Below are 26,274 nucleotides of genomic sequence, written 5' to 3' on the forward strand. Positions count from 1 at the left end.
TATATATATATATATATATATATATATATATATATATATATATATATATATATATATATGTGTGTGTGTGTGTGTGTGTGTGTGTGTGTGTGTGTGTGTGTGTATTTATATACAGGTCAAAAGGCTCGAGTAAGTTGTTTTGCAATATGATGCAAGAACGACATAATCTGTGTATGTTTCTATCTGAGTGTTTATATAAATAAATGGTAATGTAAAAGAGAACCAATGACAGAGAAAATATATTAGAGTACCAATCAGCATAGGATAATATACAAACCTAACATTAAAATGCCTAGTTTGATTCGCATCTCTGCGCACCTAGTTTCCTTCAACGGCCTCTGCTAGCTTACAGGTAGAATTGTTTTAAGCCAAGATCGGTATCATCAACTGCTTTGTCTGGTTCCATCGACTACAAGAGGCCATAAAACGCTATTATCAGGGCCATTGTACAAGCTTTCAGCACAAGTTGTGATGGTTTTAAACGGTACTTGATGTGCTTTATTTGTTTAAATCTTGCTGAGGAAATGTGAGGTAAGTGCAATTTCCGATGACACACCAGGACATCAGACCCTGGATGACTTGCTCGAGTATATAAACCACGAATTTGAAATTACGAATCAGATGTTGAATAAGAAATGAACGTAAAATGCATAAAGTCTAATTTTTACATTCTTCCACAAACACTGTTGATACGCTTTATTTGCACATCACAAATATATGTAGGCAATGTCGACGTGCCTGCATAAATAAACGTGTACATTTACCAAAACAAAATCAACAGGATCACGTAGACAAATACCAAAACAAAATGTAGTAGAACGGACCTAACGTGTATTTTTGTGGCAAAATGCAGCATCATTACTTTTCTAAGAAAAGCTTCAATCAGCCTCACCATCATCAACAACAGCACCTTGAAAATCATCATGAAGAAGAAACAAATAAATCTTTATCGTTGCCTTTACCATTGTTATTTTTGTAATTAATGTTACATTATACTAGGCCCACTTCTTCTTTTCTTCTTTTCTGGGCCCCGAGTGGCTGTCGAATCTTCAAAACATCCAATTAAAAAATTTAAAAAGTTAGTGAGAACACATTTTTAAAAGTAAGTTCTTGTTGTAATGAAGCAAACCTGACATTATGATGTACCACAGAATCTATCATGATACACAAAGAACGACCTGATAAGACTCTCAGCTTTGTACATCCTACTCTGAGACCGATCCAGTGGCCTAGTGGTTAGAGCGTCAAACCCTGGCTGAGTCATATCAAAGACATACAAATAATCCAAACGGCTGCCACGCTATACGCTCAGCATTACGAGGTTAGTGTTAGCACTGGTCGGCCTGGTGTCAGAATAATGTGACCCGGTGGGACATCATGTTAAATGTCTGCGCTATGATTCCACAGTGCTAGACATCACTGTAAGCTGCCACACTGCAGACATCGTAGCGATATGACTGAACAATCGTTAAAGCTACGTTCAAAATCTAAACCACACGTTCACACACACGAACTCATGCAAAGAAATTCTAGATAATGTCACTGTAACATATATAAACTGCAGGCACTTCATCACATTCAAGATTCTTAGCAATTCAGCACATTAAAGGATATTGGCACATTATTACATTCAAGTCCTAACACTAAACTCTTAAAGCTGAACGCCTAGCAAGGCAGCTGTTAATACCACTTTTAAAGCACTTCAGCCGGGGTTCGAACCTGCAAACTCCCGCATCTTAGGCGAACGCTCTATCACTAGGCCACTGGAGCGGTTTGAAAGGATTCAAAATAATCTCACCATGTTTCTTTAGTCCATACAGTCATATAACATTAAGTAATTCAAATAATTGATTACTCTCAAATAAATCTAAACACAACATTAAATACATGCAAATTGAGATCAAAACAATGACAATACTAGGAACAAAAACAATCGTTTACATCTGTCTTCATATACATCTCCACGACTCCATTACGACTCTTTATTGCAATATGTCACTACGTGAAATCCCCTAAATGGAATACTGTCCTCAGATTTGTTAAAAGAAAATGACGTCCTGCGTTTATTTATAACTTATTTTCATTGGCCAATGAGAAGGCAGAATCCCATTCAGTGCGTTGTTCTTGCATATTAAGCGGGTGCAATCATGGCCATATCAAGCAGTAGTGTGGGAAAATGGTCTGGCATCCCTTAAAGATATGTTAGCAAGCCAAACTGGGGATACGTATACAAATTCGAATACCCGAGCTAGCCAGTAGCATAGGCATAACATTCCTACTGAAAATGTCACGTTTATGTTTTCCTTTGTTTCCTGTATGCAGCGTTCGTGTTAATTTATGCTAGGATCTGGAATTTTCCTATTCTTGACGTTGTTGTTGGTGTTGCTGTTGGTGCTGTTATTTTTGTTGTTTTTGTGGGCTTAATGCCATTTTCAGCACATAATAGACTAAACATGGCGGCTAGTTTATATCGTGATTGAAGAACCCGGGTAACCCATAGGAAGAGCACCGAAAAAACTGGAAATTGCAGGCAACCTACCTCAGATATACACTTTCATCGAGCCCAAGATTCGAAATTCGAGTCACGAAAAGCGAGCAAGGTGAGAATATTCCGTGATCGTATAAACGAGCATCTTAGACGACATGGGGACCTAGGCCCATGACTTTCATTTAATATGTGATAAATCTTTTCTCAGAGTGTTTCTTTCATCCCCTTCCTAGCGGAGAAGCCGTGCAGATCCTATCTTAGGGCCTCTTCTACTGGAGGAGATATGTCTGACTGCCCTTTCTGGAAATGCACGAACCAACAAGCATCATTCCTCATCCCCCTATTCTGTGTTTCGGCGAAGATGACCACTCGGTATTAATTTACGAGGTCAATTGCCCGTCCTAAGACTGGAATATAAAGAGACAACATGTAAAATAATTGGGATCAGCAACTTTAAAAGAATGTTTGAACTTACATGTACAAAATAAAGTTTTAAGAGAATTGTGATGCAGCCGCAAATTGTGAACCTGCAACCTCTTGTTCTGCATCCTCGACTCACATAAAGATAAATGTGGGTGTTTATATATGACTAGGCATACAGATTGCCAGTCCTAGGACGAGAATTTAAAAACTAAAATTAATAAATAAACTGGGGGAGAGAGATAAAAAGAAGTTTGAAGATAAATATCAAAAACGTAATCTAAAAAGCTATAATGCGAATGCCCCAAGAGTTTCAAACTCGTGACCTCTTGTTTGGCAGCCGGAGCATAAAGACAAATATGTTTTTTTTTATGTATAAGATTTACCATGGTTTCTACCAAGTCGTGTTTTTTTTTATTTTCTTTGACGTGGGAAAAGATGCTCTTCCACATGTAATTATGATACAAGTAATGCAAATTTATTTCAGTGTATAGCTCTTTGGTATTTTTATACGTTGTGTATAATAGGCATTCTATGTGAAATATACCATACGGAGTTGTAATTTTTTGCAGTAATATCTTTTTCTCCTTATTTGCTTTACATAACGAAGCATACTGCTAATTTTTTAAGATATTTTCTGAATTCTACATCTCCAGTTATCCAAACATGATGCACGTACACACACGCACGTAAACACACACACACACACACACATATATATATATATATATATATATATATATATATATATATATATATATATATATATATATATATATATATATATATATATATATATATGTATATATATATATATATATATATATATATATATATATATATATATATATATATATATATATATATATATATATATATATATATATATATATGTATATATATATATATATATATATATATATATATATATATATATATATATATATATATATATATATATATATATATATATATCATGATTTGCATGGATGTTATCTTAATATTTTCTCAGGTTTTCATTAGGATTTATATAATCTGTTTGCCGGCTAAATTCTTGGATTAAACGTTTGCATATATTGAAATAGTTTTCCTCAGTCCATATTTTCTTGATCTCACTATATATTTTAGAAATATATATTTGATATATCTCATTTTATTGGTAGCTCTATTAATTTGGTTATATTATTTCTTCTGTGTATCCCAATCATTCCTTTAAACGTATACACAGAGAAATATATATTTTTCACACAGATTCCTTTTATCATGTTTTGTTTTAATGCTATTTCAAATATTTTTAAATTCATAATGCATAAGATGTATGATATTTAGTCATCCCTCCATCATTATTCAATACATATTCGCTGCGGAAATAATGTCATTTCCCTCCTTACATGAAAGTTATTTTTTGTCAAGGTACCTATCATACTGTCCTTTCAATCTACCTAGTTAAACATATACCATATTTTAATATTTTTGTGTCTGAGCGACCTGCATCCGATCATTATATTAAAATTAGCATGTGCCTACATTTGTAAGTTAGTTCGTAGTTTTTCTCATTCGTCTTGAATTGTTATACTATAACACACACACACACACACACACACACACACACACAAAACACAAACATGTCACTCCTAAAACTTTTACACGTGTCATTATAAGTTCTGGTTTTAATACAGGGTGGTTTCCCTGCCAGTTATTTATTAAAAGAATTTCCGTTTGTTGCATGATTGATTTTAGATCCTATTACTTTCCCAAAGTCCATAAATTCCTTTTCTAAATGTACGTTGTTAGTTCCTTTACAATTCTATTGTTATGTATTGTTAGGGCTTCTATTGCTATTACATATAATATCATCGTTAAAGAACCATTCCCTCTTGTGAAAGGTCTATATTAAATTTCACTGTCAGTATGTAAGAAACTGTATATATGTAACTATACTCTATTCTGTCAAAAGACTTTTCTTGATCTATAAGATCAAGGCCCCCTCCTCTCCTTAGTTTCCAAACAAATCAATCGCTTTTTAAGGTTAGAATTGTGTTATGAATATAATGTTAATTATGTCTTCGATACATGATTTAGTTCTGTTAGAAAGGATCTTACTACGTATTTTATAGTCTGTATTTAAAAGCGATATCGATATCCAACTCATTAAGTCTTTTACATATAATTTCCCCTTATACTTAAGTCTTGTTTCCATCCCTTCTTTCATCGTGGACGTCATTTCATTATTCAATAGAATATTAACATATAGTATCTTTAATATTGGAATTAAGATATATTTTAATATACAAAAATGTCGCTTAGCCACCATAACTAATTGATTTGCCTTGATGTAGTTGTGTGAATGTTGCAATTATTTCATATGATATTATAAATTTTCCACATAGAGACCAAGAGTCCTGGGGGATTTGCGAAAATTTTATATTTTCAGCGTATTATACCATCACCCACTGTGATGTTTTTGTGTAATGTTTAGTTCATTTTAAAAGCTGTATATTTCTTCCATTATGTGTGTTGGTTTAGTTGTCGTAACGTTATCTTTTTTAGTTTTTTTTATATGCCTGCTATTCCCTTTTTTCTTACTTCAATCATTTGCATCCCTCATGCTTCAATATATAAACTGGAGGATTTTCTGCCCTTATTTTGTCCCAGTTAATTTGTGATCTTATAAAGCTTCATAGTTTCCTCGCTTTTGTTTTATCCTCTTCTTTTTGATTTAAATATTTATTATTGTATTGCATTATCTTTGTCTTCCCCGCCTTTTGTTTTGTTTGACTTGACAATATGTTTTCGTTGATTTAATTTCCTTCGTAACCCCTACCGCAAAACTCTTACAGTAGGTTGTAATGTTCTCTGTTTAAAAAAGGATTCTAACACTACTGTAATTCTGGCTTTGTATTCTTCGTCGTCGTAGAAAACAGACTAGCAAAGGCAATGATGAATGTTATATACAGTAAACATGTAAATAAAACAACAATCTCTCCTATCAAATATATACTATATCGATCTATATCTCACCACGTCTGTCTTAGATTAAAACTTTATACAGTACAGGTTAAAACCACTATGCTATTCCGGACAACGGTCGGTTATTCCAGTCTCGTTTAATAAGTATAATAATACAGTCGCCTGATTACGTTATGTGATCACATAAGCCAATACTTTATGGATGCCGAGAACCCGATATTTAGACCGTCCAACTCGTGCGATCACTTTATTTCTGTGTCGCTGGTAATCGTTATAGCGAAATTAAGCTGTTTATAATACTGTTAGGTGACACATATAAATTATACCTGAGGGAGATATATACTAAACCTTTGGGCGATATATGAACCATTCCGCGACAGCTAGCCCAAAGGTTGATTTTATGCATGAGCGTACATCGTTTTACCTTTCGGCGACAGTAAAGGTGCGACAAAAATGTATGTTTATCATTTATTTTATTTTACTAATTTTTCGTGCATGTTCATATTCTTGTCAGTATTCTACGCAGTATTCACTATATAGGCACACTCATGACTAGCACGTATTCACACATATTCAGGACCGCTCCGGTGACCTCGGATGCAAGAGATCGTGGGTTCGATCCCCGGCCGAGTCATGCAAAAGACTTAAAAAAATGATACTAACAGGTGCCTCGCTTGTCGCTCAGCATTAAGAGGTTAGTGTTAGGACTGGTCGGCCTGGTATAAGGATAATGTGACTTGGTGGGACATCACGCTGCATGCCTGAAAAGCATCCTCTTTCTCGCAATATCTTATAACGGAAAAAATCTTCTTAACTGCATAAAACGGAAACAGAACATGCACATGATATAGGAAGTTTGATTCTGAGCTCTATTTAATCAAACTCTAAGTCTTCTATTTTTTCGATGTAAGCTTGGTGTTTTTCTAAAATACAAGTTATGTGTTTTCAGTATGATGCAATTGTATTACCTTTAAGTTTAGACTTACTATTTTATTTTCGTTTAAAGCGTTTACCTTTTACATATGCAAGTACATTTCAAACGACAGCTTAAAAATAGTGTCTAAGTCAAAGTATATGTGAGAGAAAATCCCAGGATTTGTTGAATAACTGGGAGAAGACGAATGCATTCACACTCTCTTCAGTGACAGAAAGGGAGATATTTAGCAATATGGAATGATGGTACGAGCTTTAAATCGAGATTGAAAAATTAAAACCTAATCACTCAAGACAATGAATACTTTTAAGCTCCTATCCCGTACAACTCAGTATCCCAAACATCGAATGCTCAGTTCTGCATCGATTATTTCGCGTAGAATATACCTGGATTTAATATGCAGGAGCACATGGGTATTATTCTAATTACAATAGTGTGCGTATAGCAAAAGTTGTCTACCATTGCTACTTGATATTGAGAATATGTGGTTGGAGACTTTAGTATTCGTAATTTCTTTACATAATGACCTTTATGAATGTAGTGTCTCTTTTTAAATGACACCTGCTTCTTAAGACATCTCTTGCTGAGGTGCCTTGGCTGAATATTATGACAAGTTTTAGTGTACGCTGTATTGGTCTCATAAGCAATGGTGTCATTATTATTATTATTATTAATAGTAGTAGTAGTAGTAGTAGCAGTAGTAATATTAGTAGGTTCGATAAATCTGAGCTTTAATTTAATAGGAATATGGCCCTCATCCTCAGGTCCCGTTGTTTCTTCAACCTAAAGAAAACATCTAAACTTTAGATTTTCATAAACTTTCCATGTCACCCACAGCATAACAGGCTGGCTTTCAAAAACTAAACTTATGTTCATTAATTAAACAGAGTGTACCTGGCTGGATTCAATACGCTGAGACTCATGGGTAATAGTATGCATACAGTATTGTGCGTAAAATAAAACTTGCCAAACATTAATAGTTTTTATTGAGAACGTTTTGTTGGTATCTTTAGTAGTCGTAATTTCTTTAAAATATGACCTTTATGAATTTAATGTCAAATCTGTTTTTAAAGTCACCCACGACACATTAGGTTGACTTTCACTGTCTAAACATCTGCTCGTTAATTAAGTATGTGTTTATTTGCTTTCATTTAATATATAGCGTAATGTTCTTTATTCTTGACCGTTTCTGTATTTGTCTGAATGGAAATGTGGGGAGGGTCTTAGTTTACAATGTGATATAGATTTAGCATGACTTTGAAAAATAATGAATCTAGCCCTAAAAGACAAATTTTCCTTTGAATATGTTTCGCTACAACTGTAATAATTTATACAAAGATGCATTTTAACAATTGAAATAGACAGTTGCCGTGGAATAAGTGGTTATAGCGTCCGCCACAGATGCAGAATGTAGTGGGTTCAAACATCTGCTGAGTCAAAGCAAAGTAATATAAAACAATGCTAGTAGATATCCCGATGTTATCAACTGCCACACAACACAGTTTTAATCAGTTATATTATTTCACGTTACATAGGATATAAGACAATATGGAATGACAGAGCTCCACCAGTAGTAACATCAGTGCAATAAATTCTAATTTGATATTCTGTAACCCGCCAAAACTAATTATATAACAAAAACATTTAGATATTCTAGCGAACGGTTGTGTCTTGTACATATGAGTATGTAATCCCTCTAACACAACTCATATTACCAACAAAACTTCGATTATATTATCAAGTCAGCATTAAGCATAGCATACAAAACACTCTAAGCATAGCATACACAAAACTATGATTAAATTGTCCCTCGAACACAATCCCTAAAACCTACACAACAATGATTATTTAATCCATCCAATGGAAGCAACTATTTTCTTTCTCAGAGTATTAATATTTAAATCTTATTGATTGCTCGAAATCATAACACGATTTTATAATTCATATGTGTTCGCAGCTTAAAAAATGTGTCAAAACTACACTGCATCAAATGAAACAATTTTCTGATAATGGTTCAGTGAATGTATCAAGAACTTGGTAATCTCAGATTAAAAGCCTAAGGTGTATTTGTTTACGTGCTTCTATAGCCTGCCCATGTCGTCTAATTAATGTTCAATGAAATGATTCGATTGATTCTCGAATTCGGTCATAATAAAATTGTATTATGTAATCTCATGGGTGCTGATGACGCAAATATAAGAACTTGAAATGACCCACGCTGTTCATATCCTGCATCAAATGTTATTTAATACTTATTCATTAATGAAGTCACATTTTGCGCACAGAGGTTTATTTTCAAAATGGTATATTAATAGTTAACTATTTTAAACGTAATTGTGCACTTACTGCTGTTTGGTGCCTCATGCCAACATTTGTTCTCTGTAAGATTGCTATTTCTTTTCATCTTTCATCTGTTTAATGTATCCATAATTTTGCTGTTCGAACTTGGTTGCATTACATTTTAAAAGTTTTTAAAAGTTATCTTGTATATAGGTGTTATCAACATTTCAATTCATAACTATCACGTTTTTTCATGACTAAATTATATCCATTCAGCAATCAGGATTATTTGTCTGTTCTAAACATTTATTAATTGTATTGTCCCCACGTCTGTGTTGTTTCAGACGATGTTGTTTCACAAGCACATAAAAATAAAATAAAAGGGTGCAGACGGTTAAAGCAAACAAATGCGTCTACGTATACAGGGCATGCATTTTCCATAAAATATTTGAAATGACTAATTAAGGTTATTCTCACTCTACATACAGGTTGTAGGGGGAACAATCTTTTATTAATATAGCATTCTCATCTAACATAAGTAAGATAGCAGCAGGGGGGGCGAATCGGACATTTTGTCCAATCGTCATTTGGCTTAATTAATACTTTCTGCACTCAGCGGATCCGGTGTCGTCAGCGCCCGGTAAAAAAAAAACGACGTCGTCGTCGGGGGGCCGTCCAATCGTCATTTGGTTTAATTAATACTTTCTGCGCGCCGATCCCAGCGTCGTCAGCGTCCGGTAAAAAAGCGCGACGACCGCGTTAATGTCATTGCCCCCCCCCCGCTGCTAAGAAGTTATTTACAATGAAAATTAGTTACAATTTAACCGAATATTTGGTCAAGTCCAATACGATATCGTGTCCGAGGATCATGTAAGTTTATCGTTACAAATCCATGTGGGGTCGACTGAGCATGACTAAAAAAGTTTCGAAAACCATTAAAGTCCATGTCACCGCCGCACCATGTCTGCCAAATATTTCGTAGCGTGTGTGTATCAACGCCGTTGAATACAGCAAGAATATTACAGTTGTCTCTGATTACTTTTGGAATCTGAGTGTATCGTTGAGTGACATATATCACGTCGGTGTTTTTATGCCTGCCTCTTGAAAATATCCTAGCTAGGTTTTTTTGATTGTCTAACATAACATCATCGTACACGACTAGATTGTTAACGTCGCCATCAATATCATCAATACCTGGTGCATCATTGATATCTGTAATAAACTCAATAACATTTTTTTCAGCGATCGCTGATGCATTCTCGTTAAAATCTTTCAACACCTCGTAGCATCGTTGATCAACTACGCTAGGGGCGATTAAATACAACTTATCCCACTTCATCCATCTCATTATTAAATTAAGTAATAATTGCGTCTTGCCGGATCCAGATGGTCCGATGATAATCATCCGGATCGAGTTTGGTAACGCTGCAACATGCTTAACTGGTTCTCTTGTTTTAGTCGCCGAAAAATCAATTATATTCATATCTCTATACATAAATTATGGATTTATATTGTGTGAAGTGTAGAGTGCGTACTGGCACAAATGATATGACAACCGTTACAACAAGAAATAACAGATCGGCACTTACTGGTAAGTGTGCACGTTGCGGTACAAAGAAATTTAGATTTATTTCTATTAGACCCGGGGATGTTTTAAAAAAAAGCGAGGAGGTGATATTGCAGCCAAGTTATCAAAACTCCCCGGAACACCGTGGGCAAAGTATCCAGGAGAAAAGCACCTCCCAGGATATAGCTACTGTGGCCCCGGAACACGATTAGATATCAGACTCGATGATCAAAATCAGCCCAAACCCGGTGAGTATCCAATAAACGCTATCGATAAGGCGTGTCATGCTCATGATGTTGCCTACTACAAAAGTAGCGATCTGCAACAGCGTCATATCGCGGATGTAAAATTAATTCACGCGTTAAATGCTATTCCTGATAAATCATTCAAAGAAAAATTGGCTTCATGGTTGGTAAAATCGGCTATGAAAGGTAAATTAATGATTGGAAGCGGAGCTTCTCGCGCTGGTAATTGAAAACGCTAGCGTTTATAATAACAACATCGAATCCATCTATTATTCTCCGAGAGGATACTGGAAGGGGAAGGCCGCAATTGGTAAACTCGCAAGCCCTGCAAAGGTAACAAAGGCCGTTGCGGCTAATTGGTTATCCAAACAGGCTATATGGCAAATGTATCTACCACCACCTAAACAAATCAACTTTTCGCGCTTTGATGTTACCGTACCTAATGAAGTTCATCAGGCTGATATACTATTTCTGCCGCATGACAACGGTTACAAATACGCGCTAACCGTAGTTGATGTTGCGAGTCGATACAAACAAGCGGAGCCGTTAAAAACAAAGTCGGCAACTGAAGTAGCCGATGCGTTTGAGCGGATTTACCGAAGGGGTCCTCTGCGCTGGCCAAATCTATTACAAGTTGATCCTGGTAGTGAATTTCGCGGCGCTGTTTTATCAACGCTGAAACATCATAGCGTCGCGATACGACGAGGTCATACTGCGCTACATCGTGATCAGGCAATTGTTGAACGATTCAATCGGACTCTTGCTGAACGGTTATTTGGGTATCAATACGCGAAGGAATTCATCCAAGAAAAACGATCTCGTGAATGGGTCAAAAGGTTGCCAGGCGTAATTGCAGCGTTAAATAACGAGATTACCCGAGCAATCAACATGGAGCCCAGCGACGCGATTAAAAAACAGTATATACCCGGAAGATCAAAAATAGATAGCGTTTCCAAGCCGATTCTCGGCGATGTCACTGTTAGATATCTGTATGAACCAGGAGAGCTTGAAGGCGGTAAAAAAAGAGCTACTGATCCTATTTGGAGTGTTACCACACATAACATATCAACGATAACACGATCAACTGGTAGACCACCGATCTATAGACTGGATTCAACTGCCCCACAGCGGGGGTTTACACGCGAGCAACTACAAGTGATACCTGCCGATACTCAATTGCCCCCGCGTGGTCTTAACTAGCGCCGTTGCGTCTATTGCACTCAAGACAGGTCAACCTCACATTGTTTTTGACATGACCGAGACTGTTATCGATCCTGTCCACGGTAAATTGGCGAGCGTCTTTATCCGAATAACGCCAGCGCATTACACAATTGCAACTCGCGCAGTGATTATTCTGTTGTTGTCGTAACGCAATTATTAATTCGGCATCAATATCAAAACGCCGCTGTTTTTTTTTTTTATCCTGTTGGCGGTAACCCTAGAGTTTTCTATCAATGACGCTTGCATCGATGATGTCATCGTTGTCACTGGCTTCGTCAATAACAATTCTTCGAAGCTGATTTATCCTCCGTACTCGGGACACTGCAAGATAGACTAGATTTGACCATTCGATGCGATTATCAACCATCCAAACAATTGTGTCCGTGATGGCTAATCCCTGCGAGGAATGTATTGTCGTTGCGTATCCTAGCGTCCACGGGGATTTATCAGCACGTAGCGCGTCCTCGACGACGTTGATATCAACGAGCACAATATCATTCAGCACAAGAATTTGTTTTTTGTCCCTGACGCTGTCGGGCCCGGGATTTCAACTTCAATGTTCTGCCGCCGTGTGTCCGCGGGTCTATAACATAACGGCACTGGGCGCGTTGGAAACTTTTCCTTATGCAACGCAAACAACTTCCGCTGAAGTGTGTCTCTGACTATCTTTCTACTCGCTACAATCAAATCGTTTGGTCTCCATGTTTCCCAGAATTCATTTAACGGCGTTTCCGGAATCACCTCGCGGATTATTTCACATTGAACTCTATCCGGCTGTAATCTGATTAATTTTTTAACCTCGCGCAGTTGTTCATCAAGTGCTCGGTAATCAGTATCGGTTTCTTCATAATAGTCCACAAAACCCTTTAACCAATCATGTGGACCCTCGCCGACAAATGGTGGTGGTTGGCCATGATCTCCGCACATTATCACCGCTGTATTCGCGCGCAGCAACCACTCAAGAAACATTTGTAAAACATCTAACGAAACAGTACATATCTCATCCCAGATGATAACCTCAGGAATACATTTTTCACCCATTCGATCAGGAGTCCACTCACCGCCGCTGTATCGAAAAAAGCTGTGATAAGTAACGGCGTCAACATTTCGTTGTTTTATCTCTCGCTCTAGTCTATGGGTCGGTGTAAGCACGATTATACTTGCCCGCGTTCGAAATAATTCAATTGCCCGAGTCGTCTTTCCTGACCCGCCACAGCCGCTTAAATAAACTGTTTTATATCTACAAATTGGATCAGAACACGGTGGTGCATTAGACCATTCTGATAGATTATCACCGCGTAAGTAATTATTTCAACGGTGACATCTGCTGACGGGGAATAATCGCGTCGTATTTCATTTTTAATTCTCCATATACCCCAACTCTCGTCCGGACTAGTAAACTCGGCTATGTTTCCCTTATACTTTACGTCTATGTAAAATGAATCAATCGCAACTCTAACCGCGGTGTCTGGAAATCTATTTATCATCGAGAATAAATTGATAGCGGCGTAACCCAACATAGACGCCCTCAAATGCGGATACGCGGGGCTGTCTCCATCGGCGTAAGTAACAACTGTACCCAACTTTGTTCCATTGGACAGCAGAGCTGTTTTGCAGTTCACGTATCTATTTTTTGCCACTGCGTCCTTGATTACGAAATCATATTCTGCGTCATCTATAATCAGCCGTGAGCAATATCGTTTGTAGTCGCAGTTTTTTCCACCTTGTGTGAACTTACCAATTATTCTTCTACCGAGATCTTTTGCCTCGCGGTTTCGTTGGTTGAATATCCTTTTGGACCATTCGATGATATATTCCTCGTCGGCATCAATGTGTTTTTTGGATTCGTCAATTATGCTATCTAGACGCTCTGGTTCTGGTAACCAGACTTCAGTCTGCGCCCGGTATGATATAATCGCGTCACTGACAATCAACGATACAAGCATGCTACAATCAATCATAAACCGTAGCAGCGCTATTGGAAGCCATCTCTTTTCAGCCATGTGTCTACCGATCCAAATATAACAACAGCGATGAAGTCCTGCTGCGAATTCAAATGATACTATGCGAGCGAATCCGGTTAAATCAAAATCAGGCAGTGGTCCATTAATAGCAACACGAGTCATTTCATGTCTGGGGTGTCCAAATCGTTTAAAGTACTCAGCGGCGGATCCATACCCGAGAAAACTCGCTGGATAACAGGCAACCATATCAACCGAAATCATAGCGTCGCGGTTGTATTCAGTGTTCCATAGTCCACCGTGATAGTATTCCAAACAACCGGTAGAAATTCCTTGCGCGTTGGTCTCCACGCATTTTTCCTTGCTGCAACATGAGCCACAACCGATGGAATCGTAAAACAATTTGTTAGCAGTTGTTCATCGTGCTCTTCAAATTCCATGGCGGTTTTTTTCATCTTGTTGTGAAACGCTTCAGTGCGATATAATTCACCGTTTGGTCTTACAAACTGATCAAAGGTATCCACATCGTTTTCAGCGCTGCGAAGTAACCACACTGATACAGGGTCGTTTTTACACAAGCAGGCAATAGCATCAAATAGTTTCCTCTCCGCGAGAAAACCATCCTCTCCCAGGAATTCCCCCGGGATATACTTTACTGTTCTATCCCGTGGAAATATTGTGACCGCGGGCGTCCACGCGTGTTCGTTATGATCAATAATTTTGATTGGGGCTCCCTTTGATTTTTACTTTGATTCGTATATTACTTCACCGGTTATCGTTGTAACGGTTATTGGAAATCTCAACGACGTTTCTAATCTCGCTATGTCGCTGATGGTTGCTCCTCGCTCGCGCACTGTCTCCTCCAATTGGTTTATTTTGCTACGTCGTAAATCGGTCAGTTTATTTCCTCGACACGCATTTGTAAAATGCTCTATTACTCGTTCTGCTACACAATTTATCCCCGTTGACTCTTTCATCGGCGCTAGTTTTCCGATATCAGGTTTCTTATTTAACGGGTATATTCCATAGACAACTGCTGTTTCAGGATACGCTCGTTCATAGTATGGTCTGTCAATTCCGGTTAACAGCCCTGGCTTGGAGTCGCGGCTAACAATGACTGATTTCTTGTCGCTGAGAACCGGTTCAAATTTATCACGTATGATCCAATTACCTGATTCCACCCGGACATTGAATTTTACTCTGAAAAAATACTTTTTACCGTCAAGGTGTGATATTATCGTTGCCGCGCGTTTGTCGTTCATGGTAGCATCAACAACGCCATCAATTCGAAATGTTGACCAACTATGAGATGCACCATCACGCTTGAATTCATTGATACAATCGCGTATTTTATTCAACAGGGTTGTATCGTTTATTAACGCTTTTGGTGCGCCCTTGAGGACTCTATCGAGATTAAACCTAATATTTTTCCAGGGCTTAATTGCTGCTAATCTCTCGAACTCCTCCATATAATTAAAACAAGTATTTAAATGAAAGAATATAGTATAATGAATCACTGCAAATGGTTGATGATTGGGTCGACAACCCCGTGCAATAAATCATGTAGAGGTGAATTCTGCGGGTATCATTTACAAACCGTTCATAATGGTTCTCTTGGCCCCCTCCCGTGCTTGGTTTGCCACGTTGGTGTAAGAGGAAAATCACAATTATGTATCAATTGTGGCGGCAAACGATACAGGGAACTAAAACGCTATTATGACAAGCGAATAAAAAACGCCGTCATTGACCCCACCGCTGACTCCGTCAAGGACAAAATCATCAAAACTCCTCAAGACTACATTGCAAGGTTTATAATTAAACCAAATAATGAATTAGACAAGTAGTATTATTATACAAATGAACCAAGAATTTCAGCCGCATCCTGTGCTCGTTAATTACGAGGCATCTCGCGACGGCGTTGTTCGAAACCGCAGACTGAAGAAGCCGGTTGGTACCGTAAATAATCAGGGGTATTTGATGTTTGGTGCCGGGAAAAAAAGCTATTACGTTCATAGAATAATCTATGAAGCGTTTAACGGATTGATCAACGACGGTCTTGTTATTGATCACATTGATGGATGTCCTCAAAATAACAGACTGTGTAATCTGCAAGCCATCTCTCAGAGTGAAAATAATAAAAAAGGCCAAACTGGTAAGTTTTCAAAGCAAGCAAGGGGGGTCAAATCGTTTGATACATCAACGCACGAGGAAAAAATATTTCAGTCGATGAATGAGGCAGGAAAATATTTCGATATTTGTAGAGCCTCAGTACGAAAAGTAGCAGAACGAGTATATCAAACAGCGATCTCAAAAAAGACGGGTCACAGAATTCGATTTTCATATATAACATCAAAGGGAGATAACTCGTTTTGTGATATCGTCGCATGACAAGAGTTACGTCCCTTGAAGTCCAATTAATGTTACGATTAATTAATCATTTTACGATGAAAACTAATGAAATACACGCTGTTATCTAACAGCTGTATTCTTTTTTTTAATGTTTTATTCAAATATTTGGTTTCATTTAAATGCTGTGAAACACTATTAATAAGTATTCAAGGATTTAACGATTCAAATTAACACACACCTTGTGACTGACGCGGTTGTATTAGTCACCTTATATATAAGACGACTCGTTATAAGCCTGCGGCTTTCGAAAGCCGATTCGATCAATCAAAACTAACCCACGCACTTGACCCGGGCGTGTGGTTGTCTTTTGTTCACAATCATGCAACCGGGTTAATTTAATTGGGTTGCTTTTGATTGGTCGAATCGGCCGTAGAGTTCCGCCCCGCCGTTTTATGTTTGTGCTGTCTTGTGCCGTCCCATCATCCATCAATCATTTCATTGTAAATATATCCATCCTTAATTAAGTACATGTAGTGATGTCCCCCCAAGCATATCTTCTGGGCGGTCTACGATGACGTTTGTCACCCTAGGCCTCCCTCCCGGAGATGTATGTTTCGGGGTTCACTTGGGCTCAGATGGATGCGAAGGCACCCAAGGGGTTCCAAGATGTGTTGTTGATGGATGTCCTTAATTAAGTAACCGATGGGCCTCTCTGACGTCATAGGGCGCCAGCGGGGTTGCCAAACGGGTATTTTATGTATGTGCCGTCCAATCATAATACTCTCTGTTAACACGAAGATGCGGTGGCAACTTCATGTTATACGAGTCCATAATCACGCACATATTTCTCTAGGCAGTAAAGATGTTAACAGCACCTTTATGCGCCTAGAGTTCATTTTGTAAAACATTATTTTTTATATTAGAAATAAAGATGTTTATAAGAATATGAATATCGAAGACATCAATAACATTTTAACTGAAATTTCAAAATTAAAAAATCAAGGAATTGTAATATCTGATAAGCTTGATAACCAAAAAATATTGTCCGATTATGAAATTATTAACGAGCAATCAAAGAAAGGTCGATATACCTTGCCACGTGAGTATTCTTTTATAAAGCGATTACAATATACGATCAATGAAAACCTGTATGGCAATGACGTAAATGCATTTATTGGATTGTTTACTACCGTTGAAAAAATACGATGAAAACTCGGACAGGCTTTTGAACGACGGCGGGAGATTTCTAGTAAGATCAAAAACATTAGAAGGATTATAGACGAAAACTCCGTGGAGCCTGGCATGTAGCGTACGGAAGTGAATTTTTACGTTGTATACATTTTTTTTTCCCCCCGATAGGTCGTGGTAACGTGCGTCTGACGCTGCCACAGGGAAATTAGAAATTACGGAGCAATTTGCAATAATGGTAGGCGAATCACTTACTACTCGGCTAGCCAGAGAGCGGCTAGCAGCGCTTAAAAAGTTCATACCGTTACGAGACAGGGTCCGAAAACAACTTCAAACGCGGCAACAACTACAAACTGATTTTGCTGTTGGAAGTGAACAACTCTTTGCTCCGATAACGAGTGCAACTGTTCCCGTCCTCGGTGCGCTTGAAAAGATAGCGGCTCAGACCGAGCAAACAAAAGAGTCTCTGGAAACACTTCCTGCGAAAATAGCGGTTGCTACAACACACCAACGGAGGGAGAGGCCGCCACCACTCGCTATAACGGACCCACAAGAACCTTATGTTACAATGGCCGATGAAGAAGAACTAGGCGCCACCGCAAGAGAACCAGAAGAAGAAATACCGGAAGAAATACCGGAAGAAATACAGAAAGAGGGGAATATACCCCGTAATGTACTTAAAAAGAGCACAATAGACACAATCAGAAATCTTGACGATGAAGAATTAGTTAATTTTACTGTTACAAATTTTGCTAAGGGCACACGAGATGAGCATATCAATAGCGGCTACGAGAAAAATGTAAATTCGGTGGAAAAATGGACAAGAAGTGTATTTAGCAAGTAGATATAAGGATATAATACCACGTGGTGATACCGATTACAAAGCATTCCTCGAGAATGTTAAAAGTAAGAAACCAAAAAAAGGAAAAGGATACTCAGTTGGTAAAGACGTTACTTGTCCTGGTAATGTTCTCAGTGATATATCACGGCTGGAAGTACTAATCGGAGGAAAACGAGCCGGAAATAACTCTCCGGAAATAATCAATGAGGCCGCTGATATTTGCAGGCGGTTATTTGCCGGTGGTATCATGGACACTAATGTATATCGAACGCTCATAGACGAACTCGTGGACGGTTTTGATGACCACGGTCATTACAGCGATTGACCAATCACTAATTGGAAAACACTGGTGTTTTTATAATAAAGATGATTATACACTACAACCATGATAAACCAGTCAGCGTCTACGTGGTAAACGCACGATTGCCTGTATACCGCGCGTGGTACGGAGACGGTCTCGGTAGCACCATTGCGGGGTTATTTACAAGAATGGCTCCAAAAGTGGCGCCGTTCCGTTAGCCAAACAATTATCTATGAAGGCCATTGATATTATTCGTGATAGGGGTATTAGTGCTATTGGAGATGTTGCCGGAAGGGCGTTTTCTGCCGCACGAGATAAACTAGCATCGTTGGTGAGAAAAAGAAAACAGAAACCACCGGTGATGCCATCAACGACAGTGATGCCTGCAAATGTCAGTAAAGTAATAAATAACGCCGTGGAAGAAAAGCTAGAGTCGTTGGCGGCAAAGCCATCCACCGATGCAACAACCAACGCGCTCATGAACGCGATAGCGGGAAGTGGCCTTAAACAAAATTTAAAGAATTTACGACGAAAACGACGTTGATGAATTTCAATTGAAAACACTCACATGATAATAATAAAATGTTTGCGCGAACCGCTGATCCCGCGTTTGATATGGACGCCCCAGTGCGCAGGGATGATTCTGTCCGTGATTATCAATTTTATTCCTATCAACCACCACAAGCCGACCTACGATCGCGAATTGAACTTCAAGTCCAAGATACCAGTAAATACTTTTTGCCGTGTGAAGCGTTTATCGAAATTGAGGGAGAACTTGTAACAAATGCTGCCGATAATGCACCATACGCGAATGACGGTCGTGTTCGAGTTGGCTTCGTCAACAACGGTATCATGGCGTTATTTGAGAGTGCCAGATATCTTATTGACGGGCGAGAAATTGAATCAATAGAACGCGAGGTTGATGTTGCAACGACGATAATTGGGCTAGCAAGATACTCAGATGATTATACAAGATCGGCGGGCCCATCTATGATGTTCGCAAAGGATACCACTAATAACGCTGATCATATTCAGTACATTAACGTGCTGATGAAAGAAAATACCGCAGTTGACCCACAGGCTGAAGCAGCCAATCCAGACCGCAAAGCAAAACCAGGCGCTGATTTCACTGTTATAAAAAGTACTAACGATAATTTTAATCTAGGGTTTGCAACACGAGTAGCAACATTACAAGGACAACGCCGACAGTTTTCATGCGCGATTCCACTCCATCACATATTCGGATTTTGTAGAAATGTCAGAAAAGTTATCTATGGGGCTAAGCATACAATCGCTCTAACGCGAAGGGGCGATGATAACAATGCAATATGGCGTGCTGCTGGCGTCACTAACGGTAAAGTCGTTTTAACTAAAATAGCATTGTGGATGCCAGTGTTGACTCCATCAGTTACCACGGAAGCACGATTGTTATCATTTATGGAACAGGGAGGGAAATCGTTGTTGAGTTGGCTAGCGGTAACAACTGATGCTAAAGAGGATAATGTCGCTGATACATTTACATGGCACCTGGCATCAAAACAAGGTGTTTCAGCCCCGCGTCATATATTTATAGCGCTACAGAATAGGGATCGATTGGGTAATCAAGAACGCAGCCATATGATATTTGATCGATTAGGAGTCACGGAGGTTTCGCTGAGAATAAACGGACAACAGGAACCATCCGAGGATATACAGCTTAATTACGACAACAACCATGTCGCACGTGTGTACCATCGATTGCTGTCATATATGGGTCGTGATCAAAACGTCGACACCGGTTTGCAAATATCACAACTTGATTTTAAAGACCTGTATCCGATTTATTACTTTTCGCTGGAACATCTTGATTTAACGAGACAGTCCGTCGTTGATATACACTTCCGAGCTCGTATAGCCCCGGGTGGTGTTGATTATAGAGCGGTTGCTGTCATTCTCAGCCATAAATCAATGCTGTTAGAAGGTGTTGGTGGACGAATGAGAATCGTTGATGCACCAGTGGAAAACATGTAATTGAAAACATAAACGCGTTTACAATAAAAATGTCGTATAGTGTTGTAGGTGTAGAGTTGACAAGAAATTACGATCAAAGTCGGCTAAACAATGTGGAACCACAATAACGTTAAAGCCGTCACAGATCGCAGGTGGTAATCATAAGATATCGTTGACGGCGCGTCAAATAAAACATTTCAATGATGCGATGAGGAATAAAAAGGGTGTTCAAATAGATTTTTCCTCCGCAGCGATTAAAAACATGGAAAAGACCGGTGGGATATTTCCGCTGTTAGCTGCGATTCCAGCGTTGATTGCCGCGGCGGCCCCAGCAGTGGCGAAGGCGGCTGCGTTAGGAGCCGTTGGTACCGCGGCGGGAATGGCATTGAAGAAGGCAACCGGGAAAGGCTATAAAAAAAAGAAACGAGGACGACCCGTAGCCGGAAAGGGTCTAAGACTACCGGGAACCGCGTATTCATGGTACTCGGGGAAGGGTCTAAGACTGCCGGGAACCGTTTATTAACGCAAGAGTCAATGACTCCTATGTCTAATTTTGATTTAATAGATGCCGCAAACGCGTTAGCGATAAAAAAACTTCAGAGGTGTTTTTATGAGGGATCAATTACCGACAAAACCAAGGAATATTGAAACCGGTATAATTAACCTCGATAAATCCTCCGGAGCGGTAACTCATTGGGTTGCATACGCAATTGATCCGCGTGCGATCGTCTATTTTGATTCATACGGGCTAGCCCCGCCGAACGAGTTCATGCGGTATATCCGGGCGTGTTCAGCCCCGGTTTTTTATTCCACGCTGCCAACACAGCAATTAAGTGACCCACCGATATGCGGCCGTGAGGTATTGAACGTACTCGCGGCGATTTCATCATCGCGGAAACCACCTCATGTGGTTGTAAACGAATACACTAGTGGGGTCGTAGAGGCCCGGCGGGTTAATTAAAAACACTGTGTTTTTTTACAATAATAATGATTGATATCTGGGGACGACCGGTTTCGGCGCTGAAAGAATCCACGGAAACGCTCGCCACCGATGACATAAAAAAACTAAACGAGGATGAAATCGCTGATACGTTAAATCTAACCAGTGTTGACCCAGGTGAAATAGTTGTATTTCAAGACCGCCAGGGTAAATTGAAATCCAGTAATGTGTCGCTGGATGACGTTTTAACACGACAGCGTAATGACACCGAGAACACTATCGCGCTATATACCGGCGACGGACGACTTAAATCAGGTGAATCCATCTTGACGATAAATGGAAAAATAAATACACTGGGCGACAATTATATATCCATGTCGAATTCGTTAAAAAATTTCTATGATAAATTTAACGCGCAAGCAAATCTGTTCGAGGGGATACAAAAGTCTGTCACCGGTATACAACTCACTACTGCTAGTTTTTTTGGGACCCCGACGGTGACCGAACCGAATCTTGTAGGGATAAAAAATAGTATTTTGGAGTTTACAACGCTGTCGGGCCAATTTACCTCGTTACGAAAAAATATTAACAGGGTTGATGACGCCGTTGATAAATTCTTTGGTAGAAAAAATGTCAAACCGGATGAAATTACAATAACTATAAATGATATCACTGCGTATGGACAGGAAATAGAAACAATCAAAACTGATGTTGCAACGAACAAAAGGAGTGTAGACGTGCATGAACGGGAAATAGAAATAATCGGCGCTAATGTTGCAACGATCATAAATAATGTAGACGCGCATGGACGAAGAATAGAAACAATCAAAACTGATGTTGCAACGATCATAAATAATGTAGACGCGCATACACAGGACATAGAAATAATCAAAACTGATATTGCAGCAAACAAAAGGAGTGTAGACGCGCATACACAGGAAATAGGAACAATCAAAACTGATATTGAAGCGAACAAAAAAAATGTAGACGCGTATTGGCCGGGAATAGGAATAATCAAAACTGATGTTGCAGCGAACAAAAAAGGTATAGACGTGCATACATATGAAATAGGAACAATCAAACTTGATGTTGCAGCGAACAAAAAAAGTATGACCGAGAATACACAGGAAATAGAAACAATCAAAACTAATGTTGCAGCGATTAAGGGGAATATAGACGCGCATACACAGGAAATAGGAACAATCAGAGCTGATGTTACAGATATCAAAGACAGACTACCGGAAATGACAAAAATAAAAATCCCTCATGAGAACACCATCAACACAGTATACACGATTCGGCATGGATCATTCACTTGGACTCCTACACAGAATATAGTAAATATTACCGCAACTGTTAAGGGTATTTATCGATTGACACTGGTTTCAATGATGCAGTTTAATATATTATCGTCGAGTTCATTCGGGTTTAACAATACAATATCAACAATTATAGACAAGGACGCAACTGAACCGTTTACAATTAGAGCCGTTGATAGAAATTTAACCAGGGCAAACATTACATGGTATGTGGAATTTGTAGCGGATCTAAGTAATTAAAAACACTAGCTCTTTTAAAATAAAAATGACCACCAAGGTAATTGAATCAGAGGTATCACCGACGTCACATCAATATCGATTCAACACCGTAAAAGAATTCTCCGCGAATTTGAAAACGCTTTCCGAACAATACCGTGTAAAAATAAAAAAATACCGTCGAAAAATAACCGCCATCGACGCGGTCGTGTACTCGGTGTCAGGTATAGTAGCCGGTACCGGTGTTATTTTATCCACGGTGACCATGATGGCCCCGATCGCTGTTCCAATCGCTATCTCCGAGGCGACAACAATTGCTGGAGTCGCCAACGCAATCACTAGAAAGATATCATCGTGTTCTCAGAAAAAACTCAACGAGTATACAGTTAAACATCAAATAGTATCCGACGCGTACTCGAAATTATCCGGGTTGATCTCGTTGGCGATAGATAATTCGTTTATATCCGATGTTGAATTCTCCACAATGGTCCAGTTGTATGACTCCGCGATGTCAAAAATCGAGGATTTTCAACTGGAAGCTGGAAACCACGTCGCTGAAACCACTTCAATGGGCTCAAAACATTCTCCTGAAAACAAGCAGGTTGTTAATATTCGGTGTTGAAATTAAACACTAGAAACAGCGAATAATGATAATGTCGCTTAACCCCGAAGGGTTTCAATTACTTCAACGGATCGCGGAGAACACCACTCCGGTACAAACAAGTATGATATCGATAACATCAACGAAGCCAGAATTCAGTGTAAACTTCCCTTCTCCGATTACAGTGAAGGAAATAGCGCTGGCAAAATTGCGAGTATATCACAGTTGGCCTAATATCCGAGCGGAAGCATTTAACGGACAACAACCTAATAACTCGCTGGTTTTTGCATGGACAAATAAACCCAACGGGACCCCAGACTGGAAGGAGGTTACAATACCAACTGGGTCATACCAAGTAGACCAAATCAATAAAGAATTTCAACGCAGGATAAAATCGATCACAGGAAAAGAATCAAAAATCGCTATTACGGTTCATGAACCGACGTTATCGTCGACGATTGAAATAAGCACACCGGGGTATATGGTTGATATTTATAACAGTTCAATAAGAACCATACTAGGTTGGCCCAAGAATCCACCTCATGAAAGTCCGCGGGAATTTCACACGAATGCGCAATCGTATCATGAGATTAATCCCGGGTATCGAGATGGTTTGTCTATTATAAAAAACGCGTTATTACCCAGCAGGTTTATATTTCAAGACAGGAATACCATTGAATGGTATTTTATGTATAAGAAAACTCCTGAATCGCTCGTCGTGTTCACAGTTAATTTAAATGATATCGATAGTTTTTTTATCGAGATTAATCGTAATTACCGATTGCAACTAGAACAACTACGGAAAACAAAAGCACAAAAACACATTGAGGTGTTAAATCAACTTATATCAGACATGGAATATATCAATGAACGAATCGTTAAAATAATATCCGATAGCAACGATGATAATAAACAAAAATTCCTAACCGAGTATAATATCACAGAAGCCGATTTACCCGATTTCAAGTTTCCAGGATACAACGCGCCAGAACTAAGAAAGTCTCTTAATGATTTTTTCGGTCCATCAACTATCCTCAGACACGATAACGGAGAGGGTGGTAGGCATATTGCCCCATACAACGTAAATATCGCATCGGTGATAGCAATCAATCTAGTGTGCGATGTTATCGAAGGGAGTTACCAGGTAGATACCAAGCAATCAAATCAAGCTCAACAGGGGTATATCCTTTATTCATTTTCACCAACAGCCCCTCCCGGATTCTTAATCGTTGAGAGCCCAATTAATCCGGTCTATATGCGATGCCATAATCGGTTTTTAACGAGAATTAATTTTAGACTTACCGATCAGTCAAATAACCTAATTGATCTACAAGAGGAGGAGTTAGTGATCACTCTGTTTGTAAGATCATTGTAAATAACTTCTTAGCAGCGGGGGGGGGGGGCAATGACATCGACGCGGTCGTCGCGCTTTTTTACCGGACGCTGACGACGCTGGGATCGGCGCGCAGAAAGTATTAATTAAACCAAATGACGATTGGACGGCCCCCCGACGACGACGTCGTTTCTTTTTACCGGGCGCTGACGACACCGGATCCGTTGAGTGCAGAAAGTATTAATTAAGCCAAATGACGATTGGACAAAATGTCCGATTCGCCCCCCCCCCCCCCCCCCCCCCCGCTGCTAAGATACATCTTGAAGAGATTTCTTTCTCATCCTTATGTGATCTACAGGTGAATAAATCAGTGGATTTTTAAAATATGGGATGCCTGAATAGCGGGTGATTGACTTCGTGACAATGTGATACAGGTAAATATAGTTTCGGCTTTGAAATAAAGGTGGTATGATAACTTTTCCGTTGTTCTTATGTTGGGATAAGCCTTTTCATCGTGGTATCGTTATGTCAATGGATGTGACAAGGGCTGTTTGGTATGGTCAATTTTCTTACGGTAATTTGTATGAGAGTGAGAGACAGAGAGATGAGGGAGGCGGTAAGAGCAAATCGTTTTGCTTTCTGTAATATTTAATATGCAATTACACATTATTGAGACTCGCATTATATTTATAGGTGGAATTGTTGCTGTTTTATTATGTTGACAAGTGCAATAGGAACACTTAGATAGCTGATATGATAACATCAACAACGATGATAGCGATGACGCTGATGGCGAAGTCGAGATTGTGGACCTTGATGCTGAACAGTTTTGATGTGAAAAATTAAATAGATTTGCCATATCACATATCTTAAATGAACTGTTTCATATTTACAGATAATAATTCTTCAAGGATAATGATACATTCATGATAACATATGCAATGATCTTATATAAGTAATGTAGTTTTTCAAAAGGACAAAATAACCCATTCACCAAACCTGAAAGTTGAAATGTTCGAGAATGAATATTCTGCTTTATGAAGAAGACAGAAACACTCCGATGTGTGTACTACTGTAATCAGGTTGGCTATGATGACGGTGCTTATGATGG

General features: G+C 38.9%; 1 long non-coding RNA gene across 1 annotated transcript in view; it reads right to left on the reverse strand.

Moving 5' to 3' along the window:
- Positions 1-226: 226 nt before the first annotated feature.
- Positions 227-26,274, reverse strand: part of LOC149787012 (uncharacterized) — a 42,749-nt gene continuing 16,701 nt past the window's right edge. The window contains exon 2 of the long non-coding RNA XR_016425076.1: positions 227-2,895. This is a non-coding gene — a long non-coding RNA (uncharacterized LOC149787012). The remainder of the gene's footprint in view (positions 2,896-26,274) is intronic.

This window comes from Sinohyriopsis cumingii, chromosome 12, assembly GCF_028554795.1.
Source record: "Sinohyriopsis cumingii isolate HCF-2022 chromosome 12, ASM2855479v2, whole genome shotgun sequence".
NCBI lineage: Eukaryota > Metazoa > Mollusca > Bivalvia > Unionida > Unionidae > Sinohyriopsis > Sinohyriopsis cumingii.